Here is a 12,068-nt window from a genome sequence, read left to right as displayed (position 1 = left end):
GGGGTTTATCACATTTTAGTTTTATATTCATATGGAATTTACTTCTACAAGTGATAGAATTTACTTTCCTACAAGTATAGGAAAGGCTCAATTTTATTTTTTTTCTCAATACACAGTTGTGCCAGTATCATCTATTAAAAATATGTCCTCCTTATCTCACTGAACTGAAATGCCAATTTTGTCATATATTAAATTCTCATTTATACTGGAATCTATGACTATTCTGTTCAACTATGCCAAGCACATAAAACATTTCAATATCTTGAAAGGAAATCCCTTCTACTCTGTTCTTTTTTCAAGTTTATTAGTTATTCAAGGCAGTTAGTTATTCTTTCATATAAAATTTATAATTTTGCTCAGGAGGTTGAGACAGAAGGATCACGAGTTCAAAGCCAGCCTCAGCAACAAAGAGGCACTAATCTCAACTCAGGGATGGCTTTTCAATTAGCAGGAGTAGTATGAACAGTTAGTTACATAGGGTATGAAAGAATTTGTTTGGTTTGAGCAATCATCAGTAGTTATTTGTGGCTACAGCTTGGAGTGTTTGTAGACATTGACAGTAAAAGGTGATAGAATTAGAATTTTAATTAGAATTCTAAGCAATATTTTATTTATTGTTGATTATTTTAAATTGGGAAAAAATTATATATATATATATTTTTTTTGTACTGGGATTGAACTCAGGGGCACTCAACCACTGAGTCACATCTCCAGCCATATTTTGTATTTTATTTAGTTAGAGTCAGGGTCTCACTGAATTGCTTATTTCCTCACTATTGTTGAAGCTAGCTTTGAACTCACAATTCTCCTTTCTCAGCCTCCCAAGCCACTGGGATTACAGGCATGTGCCACTGCACCTGGCTAACATTAGGCTTTTCTGAGTGGGAACCTTAACTCTTGAATTCTTGAGAAGTCCCTGACACACAGTGGATAATTAATAAATGTTAGAGCATGTCAAGGTTTACCAATGGGGGAAAAGGAAGATATCAGCACATATTCCCTCTATTCCACTAATGTATGTCTCAAGCTCACATGTCACATACAAATAAAAATTGAAAAATATCAACTTGTTTTAAGATAATTATTAGTAAAAATAAATGCTGAATGATTTCCAAATATTAAAAGAATAATTAATATTTATCTATTCCAAACAATACATTATTGGAGAAAAATTTAAGAGGGAAAAAAATAAATAAAATAAAAAGCCAAACAAGCTCTTTTACATTTTTAATTAATTTATTTATTTGTATTAACATGGAGGCTAAAAAATATAAAACAAATGGCAAATATTATATTTCCTGGAGAAATCTGATTAGCGGGATTGAAAATATATTTCCTTTTTTATTTTTTAAAATTTATTTATTCTGGGGCTGGGGATGTGGCTCAAGCGGTAGCGCGCTCGCCTGGCATGCGTGCGGCCCAGGTTCGATCCTCAGCACCACATACAAACAAAGATGTTATGTCAGCCGAAAACTAAAAAATAAATATTAAAAATTCTCTCTCTCTCTCACCTCTCTCTTTAAAAAAAAATTTATTTATTCTGGGGGGTTATGGCTCAGTGGTAGAGTAATTGCCTAGCATGTGAAAGGTCCATCAATAACTAATAAAAATATTTTTAAATTTTTATTTGTTCTAATCAGTTATACATGACAGCAGAATGCTCTTCAATTCATTGTACACAAATGGAGCACAATTTTTTACTCCTCTGGTTATACTTGAAGTAGGGTCCCACCATTTGTGCAATCATACATGTACCTAGGATAATGATGTCCGTCTCATTCCATCATCTTTCCTATCCCCATGCCCCCCTCCTTTGCCCAATCCAAAATTCCTTCACTCATCCCACGCCCCTCCCCATTATGGATTAGCATCCACTTATCAGAGAAAATATTCAGTCTTTGGTTTTTTGGGATTGAAAAAGCTAAACTAGCTTTTAAACTCCACTGTACACATAAGAATCATCTAGAAGACTCTAGTTGAAATGCAGATTCCTGGGTGCCATTTCTAGAAAATTTTGGTTCTGTAGGTTTAGACTTGAGTCTATGAATATGCATTTTTAAGAAACAGCTACTAGGCATAGGGATGTAGCTCAGCAGTTGTATAAGCCCCTAGATTTAATTTCCAGTACTGTAAAAGAATTGGCTACCACTGCTCCAAATCTGAAGAATGAAGTATCATTCTTTTAAAAACTCTACAAAAGACCAATCAAAGCAGAATTAATAGCTCTTAAATTCTACCGTACTCAAAACATTTTTAAAGTTCTTAAATGTAATACATTTCCATTCTCTAAACAGTAATTTTTAAATGACTGAATGTAAGAAAATGAAATAAATGCCATTTTTGGGTTTTGGGAAGGTTTTTTTGGTATCAAGGATTGAAGCCTGGGATGATTAACCACTGAGCTACATTCCTTTTTTATATATTATTTAGAGACAGGGTCTTGCTAAGTTGCTTATACTGGTTTTGAACTTGCAACCCTCCTGCCTCAGCCTCCCAAGCCTTGGGAATTACAGGCATGCACTATACCAACCCAGCTGAAATAAATGCTCTCAAGAAACCTGTAAATAGAAAGTTAGAGAAAGACTACAATGAAAAAGTAGTCACAGGCACCCAATATTGAAATGTTGAAAGGTACATATCAGAAAAACAGATGCTATATTTTAACAAAATACTAAAAAGAAAAAAAATACATTAAGACAAAGAACTGGACTATGGTCACAAGCATATTAAGTAAAACAATGAAAGGGGGGCTGGGGTTGTAGCTCAGTGGTAGAGCACTTGCCTAGCATGTGTGAGGCCCTGGGTTCGATCCCCAGCACCACATAAAACTAAATAAACAAAATAAAGGTATTGCAACCAGCTACAACTAAAAATATTTTTAACAAAACAATGAAAGGAAAATAAACATCAGAAACAAACATAAAGAAATCAAAGAAGTTCAAAGTAAAGTAACCTTAAGGTATTATTTTTTTGTACCTATTAAACTAGCAAAACAAGCAGTAAAACTTAACTCTGTTTAGGAATAAGAACATACTCAAAACGTAAGGTCAATGATTTTTAATAGAAAAACCCTGCCCTCAAGGGGGCACTGTGAGAATATTAAGTGTGTTCGGGTTAACACAATGACTGGGTGGGCTGTTGGTATTTTCAGGCATTCAGGAAATCGAGACATCCTGCAATGCATGAGGCAGTCCTGCACAATGAACAATTATACTACGTCTCACATGACTTTTAAACATCTGCCAGAAAAATCACTGTTCTGAACTAAGTATCAAAATTCAACTCAATTTTACATATAAATACAAAATAAATTTTAATACATCAAATTTTCTAGAAATAATTTATTATTCTAGGAAAATTCTATCCCCAATGGCCATGCCACTCATGGAATGAATTGCTAATACCACACACTGTTGTCAGAAACACAATCACAGGAACTACATGTATACTTCTTTAGCCTGTACTTAAAAATGTCAAACTTCAGAAAAAGTATCATAATACTGTCTCACTTCTCAACTTATACATATGAGCATCTGGCAACTTTATTATGCTCTTTTGTATAGTTGTTCCTGAGTATTTTTGCTGAAATACTAATTGTATTAGAAAGGCAATAATTTATGTTTTTCATTTGTAATAGAGTTCCATTGATTTCTTAAAAATTCTGGAAGACAGTACATTAGACATTATCTATTAATTTCATGATTAAAAAACAGAAATCATTACCAAGTATTAGATCTGTGAAGACTGAAAACCACCAGTTAAAGAACTAAGTGTAGGATGGAGTTAGAGAATATCATGCTAAGCAAAATAAGCCAATCCCAAAAAAATCAAAGTCCAAATGTTCTCTCTGATAAATGGATGCTGATCCATAATGCAGGGGGAGGGCATGGGAAAAGTGGAGGAAGTATGATTGGGCAAAGGCGGAGAGGGGTAGGGGGCAGGAAAGATGGTAGAGTGAGATGGACATCATTACCCTAGGTACATGTATAACTGCATATATGGTGTACAACCAGAGAAATGAAAAGTTGTGCTACAACTGTGTAAAATGAATCAAAATGCATTCTGCTGTCATATATACCTAATTAAAATAAAGAAAGAAAGAACTAAGTGTAGTAAGCAATAAAGTGGGTAGGGTGGCACTATGGCAAAATGGAGTATACAGGCTCTGATTAAAAGGCACAGCTACTATTCAGTAAATGATAATCCAACTAGAAAAGATAATATAATTTTTCAAGACACACAGGAATTTGAATATTTCTGTGAAATATCCTTCTCTTGAAATACTGGAAACTAAATTCAATTTCTTTTTTAAAAAAATCCACAATGGGGCTGAGCTGTATCTCAGTGGTAGAGTGCTTACCTAGCACATGTGAGGCAAAGGGTTTGATCCTTAGCATCACATAAAAATAAACAAATAAAGGCATTCTGTCCATCTACAACTACAAAAAATTTTTTTCTTTAAATCCACATGTAAGCTTAAAAACAACTTCTATGGTTTAGTTTTTGCCTCTGATCTGAGATAAAATGCACACATTGCTTTTGGTAATGGAATTTGTATAATTCTTCAAGAGGGAGGAAAGAGAGTCACACATTATGGATGACATGCTGCTGGCCTGAAAATAAAATGAGTATTTCAGAAAAGAAAAGGAAGACCTGCACAACAATACTGGAGGACATAGTAAGAACCCTGGAAGTCACCCTGACCCATCTTTGCCACAGGAGCCAAGTTTACATCTCAACTACGCAGGTCCTATAACTTCATTTTTGTTGCTATTGGGAGGATAAAAGGATGAGGGCAGAGTGTGGTGTAACAGATTTAGTAGGGTGAATTCCACTTAGCCCAGTTTTGCAAATGCCAGCCTACTTTTTTTTTAAATTTTTTTTGGTTGTAGATGGACAAAATACCTTTATTTTATTTATTTACTTATTTTTATGTGCTGCCAAGGATCAAACACAGCACCTCACATGTGCCAGGCAAATGCTCTACCACTGAGCTACAACCCCAGCCCACCAGCCTACTCTTAAATATACATATCCATATCCACCTCTTGGGACAGCACCATGGTAGGATCCTGCTGTGCCTTGATCCATTTACCCTGGGTCTGCTAGCAGACCAACTGTGTTAATAAAATGGCACATTTGTAAGGAGCCTCAGAATGATATGCCATTTTTTAAGCATTCAATCAAGGACAGCAAGAATGTTTATCAGTATACAGCAAGAGATGATAATGTCAGGTAACCTGACTCAGTAATACCATTTACAAGTAACCCAACCCAGCAATATCACTTACATTTATCTTTCTAGAACTCAATGGGAGAAAAATGTATAGAAGGGGAGATGAGTACAGGTTCACCCAGCTATAGACATGGGATGCAGAAAGTCAAATCAGATGCCAAACTCCAAGAAGACACCCTGGAGACCCAGTTCACCTGACCCTTTGTAACCACTTAAGTTTCATGATGTTAAAATGGACCATGACCACAACACTGGAGTCATTTCTTCTATAGCATTCCCAGAGGAATTCTAGATGACCATCACATGTCTGTCAGAATCAGTGAATGTGTATATCAATTGGATCGTTGTCTGTGAGGGGCCAATCAGCAACAATGCAGATGATCCATCCCCTTGGCAGTTCCACCTGCCATGGACCCATGGGCTAGGTACCAATTCAGAGACATCCTAGGAATCCAGGGTGGGTTCAATGCTGTTGCAGACCTCTATGCACATGGAGTGGGTGTGGGTGGGTATGGTTTTAAGTATGGCTGTGGAGGTGTGTTCCTAGACATAGAGTCCTGAGAGGTTACTGGGCCTGAAAGACCTGAACTGGCCTCACCTGATTCCAAAACTCTTTTGACTTGTCCCTTCCCCAGCTCTGCCACCCCTTCGCCCAGCTTTGGGGCCCTGGCTCAGGCAGGTGAACAGACCTCACCAGCCTCCTTGTCTACTTCATCAGTACACTGCCCATTTGAACTAGAAGTCCTGCCCTCCTTCCCTCCCTTCCAATGCCTGTGGCTTGAGTTTCAAAGCTACTATTCCCCCTGGTTCTTTGGCTGGGCCTAGATAGCGTGCTGGCTCCCCCATGCCAACTGAGAAGCTCCATTTCAGATTGCTTTTGTAGAAGAAGCAGGGCCTAGGTCAGGGATGGGCTGTCAAGTCACAAACCTGTAAATAAAAAAAAATCAATGCTGAAAAAAAGAAAAATAAATATATAGGAACAAACTGGAGGCAGAGAATAAAAGTTTAATTTTACCATAGGAATGATACAACAGGAAATTAATTTCCATTAAAGTAATTTGACAAAAGTGTCCAAGATAAGCTAAAGAGACAATAGAACAGTAAACTCTAATGTGGCTAATACACTGAGGGGAAGGGCAGAGTTGGTCACTGTGGTGAGATATATGAAGACATAACTGAAGTCAAATGATAAATCTCCTCCCACAGACTATCTGCTGTCAACCTGAGCTGCTAGCAGAGAAGTCACCACCTTTAGTGTTCCAGAAGTGAATACAGGAAGATGATATTGCTCCCCTGCAGATCCATTAATTTCCTTCTCAACTCCATATCTACCCATTCTAGGTTTTCCTTCTGCAAGTTTCTATTATCAGGTGACTGTGTGCCGGGCAACAGCTTATAGCTTGTAAGTACCTCCTCAGAGTAACATGTAAGTTTAGTTTAAATAACAAATTACCATAATAATCAATACAGTGGTGGACATACTAAGACCACTGCCTGACATTAAGTATATCAATTGATTCAACCACTATTTATTACATGCCTTCTATGCACCAAGCACAGAGAATATAATAGTAAATAAACATCCCTGTTCCCAAGCAGCTTCAAGTTTAACTACAGAGAACAATTTTTTAAAACTCTATGAGGAAAATCCACATATCAGTTATTTCATTAAACACTTACTAAATGTTTTCTATGCATCCAGTTTGTCCTAAGATGTAGGTATGGAGATATAAACAGGGCACAATGGCTGCCCAGAAGTTTTCATACTCAGGATGAGAGAGAAATCAATAAGACACCATAATGCAGTATTAATACAATAACTGATGTGATGAGTAGTAAAAGCAGCATAATACAAAAGAAACACTACAGGAAATCTCATGTACCTTTGTATAATTGGTTGTTTTCAAAGAACTTTCACATATTACTTCATTTTATTGCAATAGCCACTAGGTAAGAAAAAAAAAGTTAAGGCTATGACCTTCTCAGGGTTACATCAAATAACAATAGAGCTAGAACAAGAAACTCCAACTCTTGTTCAAAGTCCAATGCTTCTTCCTTTTGTCTGACTCCATTCCTTATACGACCTTGGACAAGTCACTTGGCATTTCTTTTTCAGTTTCTTCATCTGTAAAACAGGGAGAATACCTACCTAAAGCGACTTAGAGAAGAAGATCAAATAAGCAACCTAAGTCAATATACTCAGGGACATACAAATGCAAGGTACACATTATAAGGTATGCCTGCTTCTCTTGGGAAAAACAAGGTATAGGGTGCCAAAACACTGAGCAAATAAATGAAATGTGCTAGATTCTAAGGCACACAGGTGAATTCAAGTTCATCCATATAATTTAATGACTAATAAATGCAAAAGGACCACAGTTCATAATCTCTTCTACAGTCCCACTGACCCCACAAGGAAAATATCAATCAATTTGGAAAAAAATGCAATCACCTATGTACCAGATTCTATTAAAGATCCTATCTGACACTCAAGTCACAGGAAGAAAAGACAGGTTCTGTTTACATGTCTCCCCAAAGATAGCTTTTTCTAGTCTACCCAAAGAAAATATGAAGACCCCACATGCCCCCATTTACCAGCCTTTTTTTTTTGGGGGGGGGGGTGGTACTAGGATTGAATCAGGGGTCCTTTATTACTGAACTACATTCCTAGTCCTTTTATTTTTTATTTAGTTCTCACTAAGTTGCTGTAGTGGGCCTCAAACTTGCAATCCTCCTGCCTCAGCCTCCTGAGTCACTGGGATTAAGGCCTGTACCACCACAACCAGCAGCTCTCCTCTTTGAAACCTCAGACTTACTGTCCAACATAGTATCTATAGAAATAGGAAACTATTTAATTAAAAATTCAATTCCTTAAATTTAATTCCTTAACCCACTTGAATCAAAATGTGAAATATGATATATCAAGAACTATGTAATGTTTTGAACAACCAACAATAAAAATTATTAAAAAAAATTTAATTCCTTAGTTGCACCAGTCATATTTCACATATCACATGTGGCTAGTGATGACCATGTTGGACACACCAGATGTAGATACAGTTCCATCCGAACAGAAAATTCTGTTTCACAGAGGTGCTTTAGATACTATATTTTTATTTTTATTACAACTCTGACTAGACTACCATCTTTTTTAAAAAATATTTTTTAAGTTGTTGATGAACCTTTATTTTATTTCTTATTTATATATGGTACTAGGAATCGAATCCAGTGCCTCACACGTATGAGGCAAGTGCTCTACTGCTGAGCTACAACTCCAGCCCCTGGACTATAGTCTTTTTGAGGAAAGGAGTTTTGTCTCACATCTCTTAGTATCCCCAGTTTACATTGCAAAGTGCATATCATACACCAAGCATTTGCTACCTACCTATCTAACTGGATATCTCAAATATAGCAGACTACTCTGTCCACTTTCCCCACTCCCAATACAAAGGCACACAAATCCTAACAACAAACAAGACAACCTCTGGTGGAGGAAGGGGTCATGGAAGGGGACACTGTACCCAAAAGAAGAAAGCCTGCTTTCTATTCTGGATGTGCTAGAAGCAAACCATGTCACCTTGAGCAAGATACTTACTTCATTTCTTCATCTATTAAAAAGTTAGAACTAAACGTTACAGACTCTAATACTAAAATTTTAGTCATCCTGTACCAAAAAAAAATCATGTATTCTATCCAAAAGGCCTTATACATGTCAGGGAAGACACCTGCTAACACTGATGTATACCCCAAATTGAAAGGAATCCATTCACAGTTCTCAGGCTACCATGATTAAAGTCACTTTCGATCTTTCCATGAACATGTGGAATTTTTCATCCTTATTTTAGAGACTTAAACCTCAGATAAAAAGACTGAGTTTCTTCCATGTGCTACCACCAGAACTGGATACTCTGGTCATATGCGATCAGAAAAAATAAGGACAAGTTTCTTGAGTACCTGGACTTAACATGAATTATCCTGTCAGTTTCTGTATTAACCTTAGCCTAAAAACTGAGCAAACAGTACTTAAGTGAACCAAGAAAAATTATCCCATAAAAATCTTTACACTGTTGGGCTAGGGATATAGCTCAGTTGGTAGAGTACTTTCCTCACATACACAAAGCGCTGGGTTCTATCCCTAGCACCACACACACACACACACACACACAAAAAAAAAAAAAAAAAAAAAAAAAAACTTTACACTGTAAAGAATGTCATTATATGAAGTGTATATTTTTATTCAGTCTACACATTTCACCATATTTATCTGGTATAAAAAATTTTATTGCCCCCAAACTCTAATAATGATCTTCACAAACATACTCACCTACTTTATAAACCTTACATGGTTTTAAGACTAACCAAAACCAAGTCCAAACTGAATTACTGGTCTGTTTTCTTTAAAACTTGTAAACATGTAGGGCAATGGCAGTTCAGAATTCTGCAATGCTGAATTTGTCAATTCTTAAGTAGTTCTTAAGTTATCTCTGCTAGTGAGTAGAATGAACTATACAACCAACTGCAATTTCATTTACTTGCATTTACTAATACCAACAAGGCAACAGTATTCAGTGTATGACATCATTTTTCTGGACAATGAGAGGGGAAACACATGCAAAAGCCTAAGGGTAAAAGAAAGGTTTCCATCATAGAATTGATTGTATCTGAGTATGATAAAATGAGACATTAAAAACCAACTGCTGTTGATTGCACACGATTAGTCCTACAGTGCCTTGCCATTGGTAAGAACTCAATGTGTTTGTTCGACTGCTAGACAGATAAAATAATGAACCTAACTAGCACATTCCCAAGGGGAGAAAAAAAAAAAAAAAAAACTCCAAACACTACAAACTACCAAGTTCCTTTATAAAAATGAAAACAGAGGAAATTCTATTTGCAGCATAAAGTTTATCAACAGCATAAAAGAGACTCAAATATTGCATTAAGTAAAACTTTTAAGAGTATCTATGTAAAGCACTGGAAGGAAGACAGAGATGGAGAAAATATGGTCCCTGCCCTCAAGTTACTCATAATCCAGTAGAAGGGACAAAACTAACACTGTAGAAAATAACTGGTAAATTCCATTATGATGGTGCTAAATAGGAGACTGAAAAAACAAAAATGAATGGGGGTTGGGGCAGAGGTATCTTGAAGTAAATGTGGTAGTTACACAGCTAGAGACAGTAAGAAAAGGATATGTGTATTGTATGTATGAGAGAGCAGAAGTGTGTATTTGGATAGAGTGTTGAGAAAGCTTAGAGGACTGGCTAGGGAGAGGAACAGCATATGCAAAGAAGACCAAAAGGTTAGAGACACCATACCAATGAGTATTGCATTACTTAGGAAATTGCAAACCAACAATTTTACAGCAGATGTACTCATTTTAAAGGCCCAGGTGACTCAGAATTCCTGCAAAGAAAGTTACTTCCCACCCCCAACAGCCTATCACAGGTGTAATGGAAGCCAGTGGGCCTATTGAAAAGATCCCTACGGATGGAACTTGCACTTTTAACAAGTGCTCAGACATTTCTCTTGCACACTTAAGCTAGAGAAACACTGATGCAGCTTTTGAGATGCAGAATTACCTACTGTTGTGGTCCAAACTCTGCTGAACACGTGAATCACAGGGGGAACTTCCAAAAATAATGACAGCTGACTTCCACCACCTAGACATTCTGATTTAATTTGTCTGGGGTGTTATGTGGGAATCAAGAATCTTTCAAAGCTTCCCAGGTGATTTTACCATGCAGCAAAGTTGGACAGCCACTGACCTAATTGTTAAGAACTTGACTCTGGAGCCAGATGGCTTGGATTCAAATTACCAGCTATGTGACCTTGGGAACCTAAGTCACCTAACAGCTCAGGGCCTCAGTTACCTCGCCAATAAAATGGGGATAACACCCATCACCTCAAGGGGTTGTTGTGAACTTAGATGTGCAGAACGTACGTCCTGGCACAAAGCCTGCAGGACAGCAAGCGCTGAAAAGGGTTAGCTGTTTACTCTCATCACCAACTCTTCCTCATCCCAGCGTCACCGTGCAATGGGCAGCATCATCCCCACTGGGCGGCAGCAACTCCGCCAACCCTTCCGCTGGACCAAATTCTTCGCAGAGTTGTCTTCCAGGCTCCAGACCCGCCCCCTCCCGCGGGTTGCCAGGAGAGAGCTTCGCCCGGCCAGGGCAGCTCCCAAGGGCCAGCTTGGGTTTGCACAGACCAGAGAGAAGCCGCCGACCCTAGGGCCAAGGTACCCTACCCCGGTGGCTTCCCTCAAAATTCGGAGATGCGCTTCCGAAGGTCAGGCGCCTGGAGCACCCAGAGCCCAGAAACAAGCCTCAGCAGTCCAGTGACAGCCAAAGGGAAGAGAAGAAGATGGGAGGGGAGGGTCTAGCCGCCGCGGGGCCGACAGCCCGGTTACCTGAGGCGACGGGCGGGGCCCGCATCGCTGGGGCGGGCGCCGCCGCCGGCCGCACTCAGCTTTCCGCCTCACGCGACCCGCGCCATTAGGCCTGCTCTTTCACCGCCCCGGCCGGCCGTCCTCAAGCGGTCAGTCAGTACACCAGTCGGTGACTCTCCCAGGGCGCCTGGGGACGACGCAGGCCGGTCGGGCCGGCCGGCGGGGCTCTGCTCAGGCAACTTCCGACTGCCAGGGGCGGCGGCGTCAAATAACTCCCCAGCCAAATGGGACACTGCGCTTGCGCGGTGCGCCTGATCAGAGACTTCTGAAGGGCCGAGCCGGTGGTGTCAAATAATTCCCGAGACATGGAGCCGGAAGCTGCGCGTGCGCAGCCATCCCAGAGGGCCGCGCGAGGCATGTTCACTCCTCCCTTTCCGGCTC

The 12,068-nt window shown here is 39.0% G+C and overlaps 1 protein-coding gene across 2 annotated transcripts in view; it reads right to left on the bottom strand.

The window, feature by feature from the left end:
- The window catches only part of Ralgapb (Ral GTPase activating protein non-catalytic subunit beta), a 104,371-nt gene extending 92,516 nt beyond the window's left edge, over positions 1-11,855 (bottom strand). For both annotated transcript variants that reach the window (XM_027945196.3, XM_027945199.3), the window contains exon 1: positions 11,649-11,855. The gene's annotated coding sequence lies outside the window, so the exon portion shown is untranslated. The remainder of the gene's footprint in view (positions 1-11,648) is intronic.
- Positions 11,856-12,068: the final 213 nt, after the last annotated feature.

Source organism: Marmota flaviventris, chromosome 2 (assembly GCF_047511675.1).
Source record: "Marmota flaviventris isolate mMarFla1 chromosome 2, mMarFla1.hap1, whole genome shotgun sequence".
Taxonomy (NCBI): Eukaryota; Metazoa; Chordata; class Mammalia; order Rodentia; family Sciuridae; genus Marmota; species Marmota flaviventris.
Note: the sequence above shows the minus strand (reverse complement) of the source record. Positions and strands in the feature narration are given on the sequence as shown.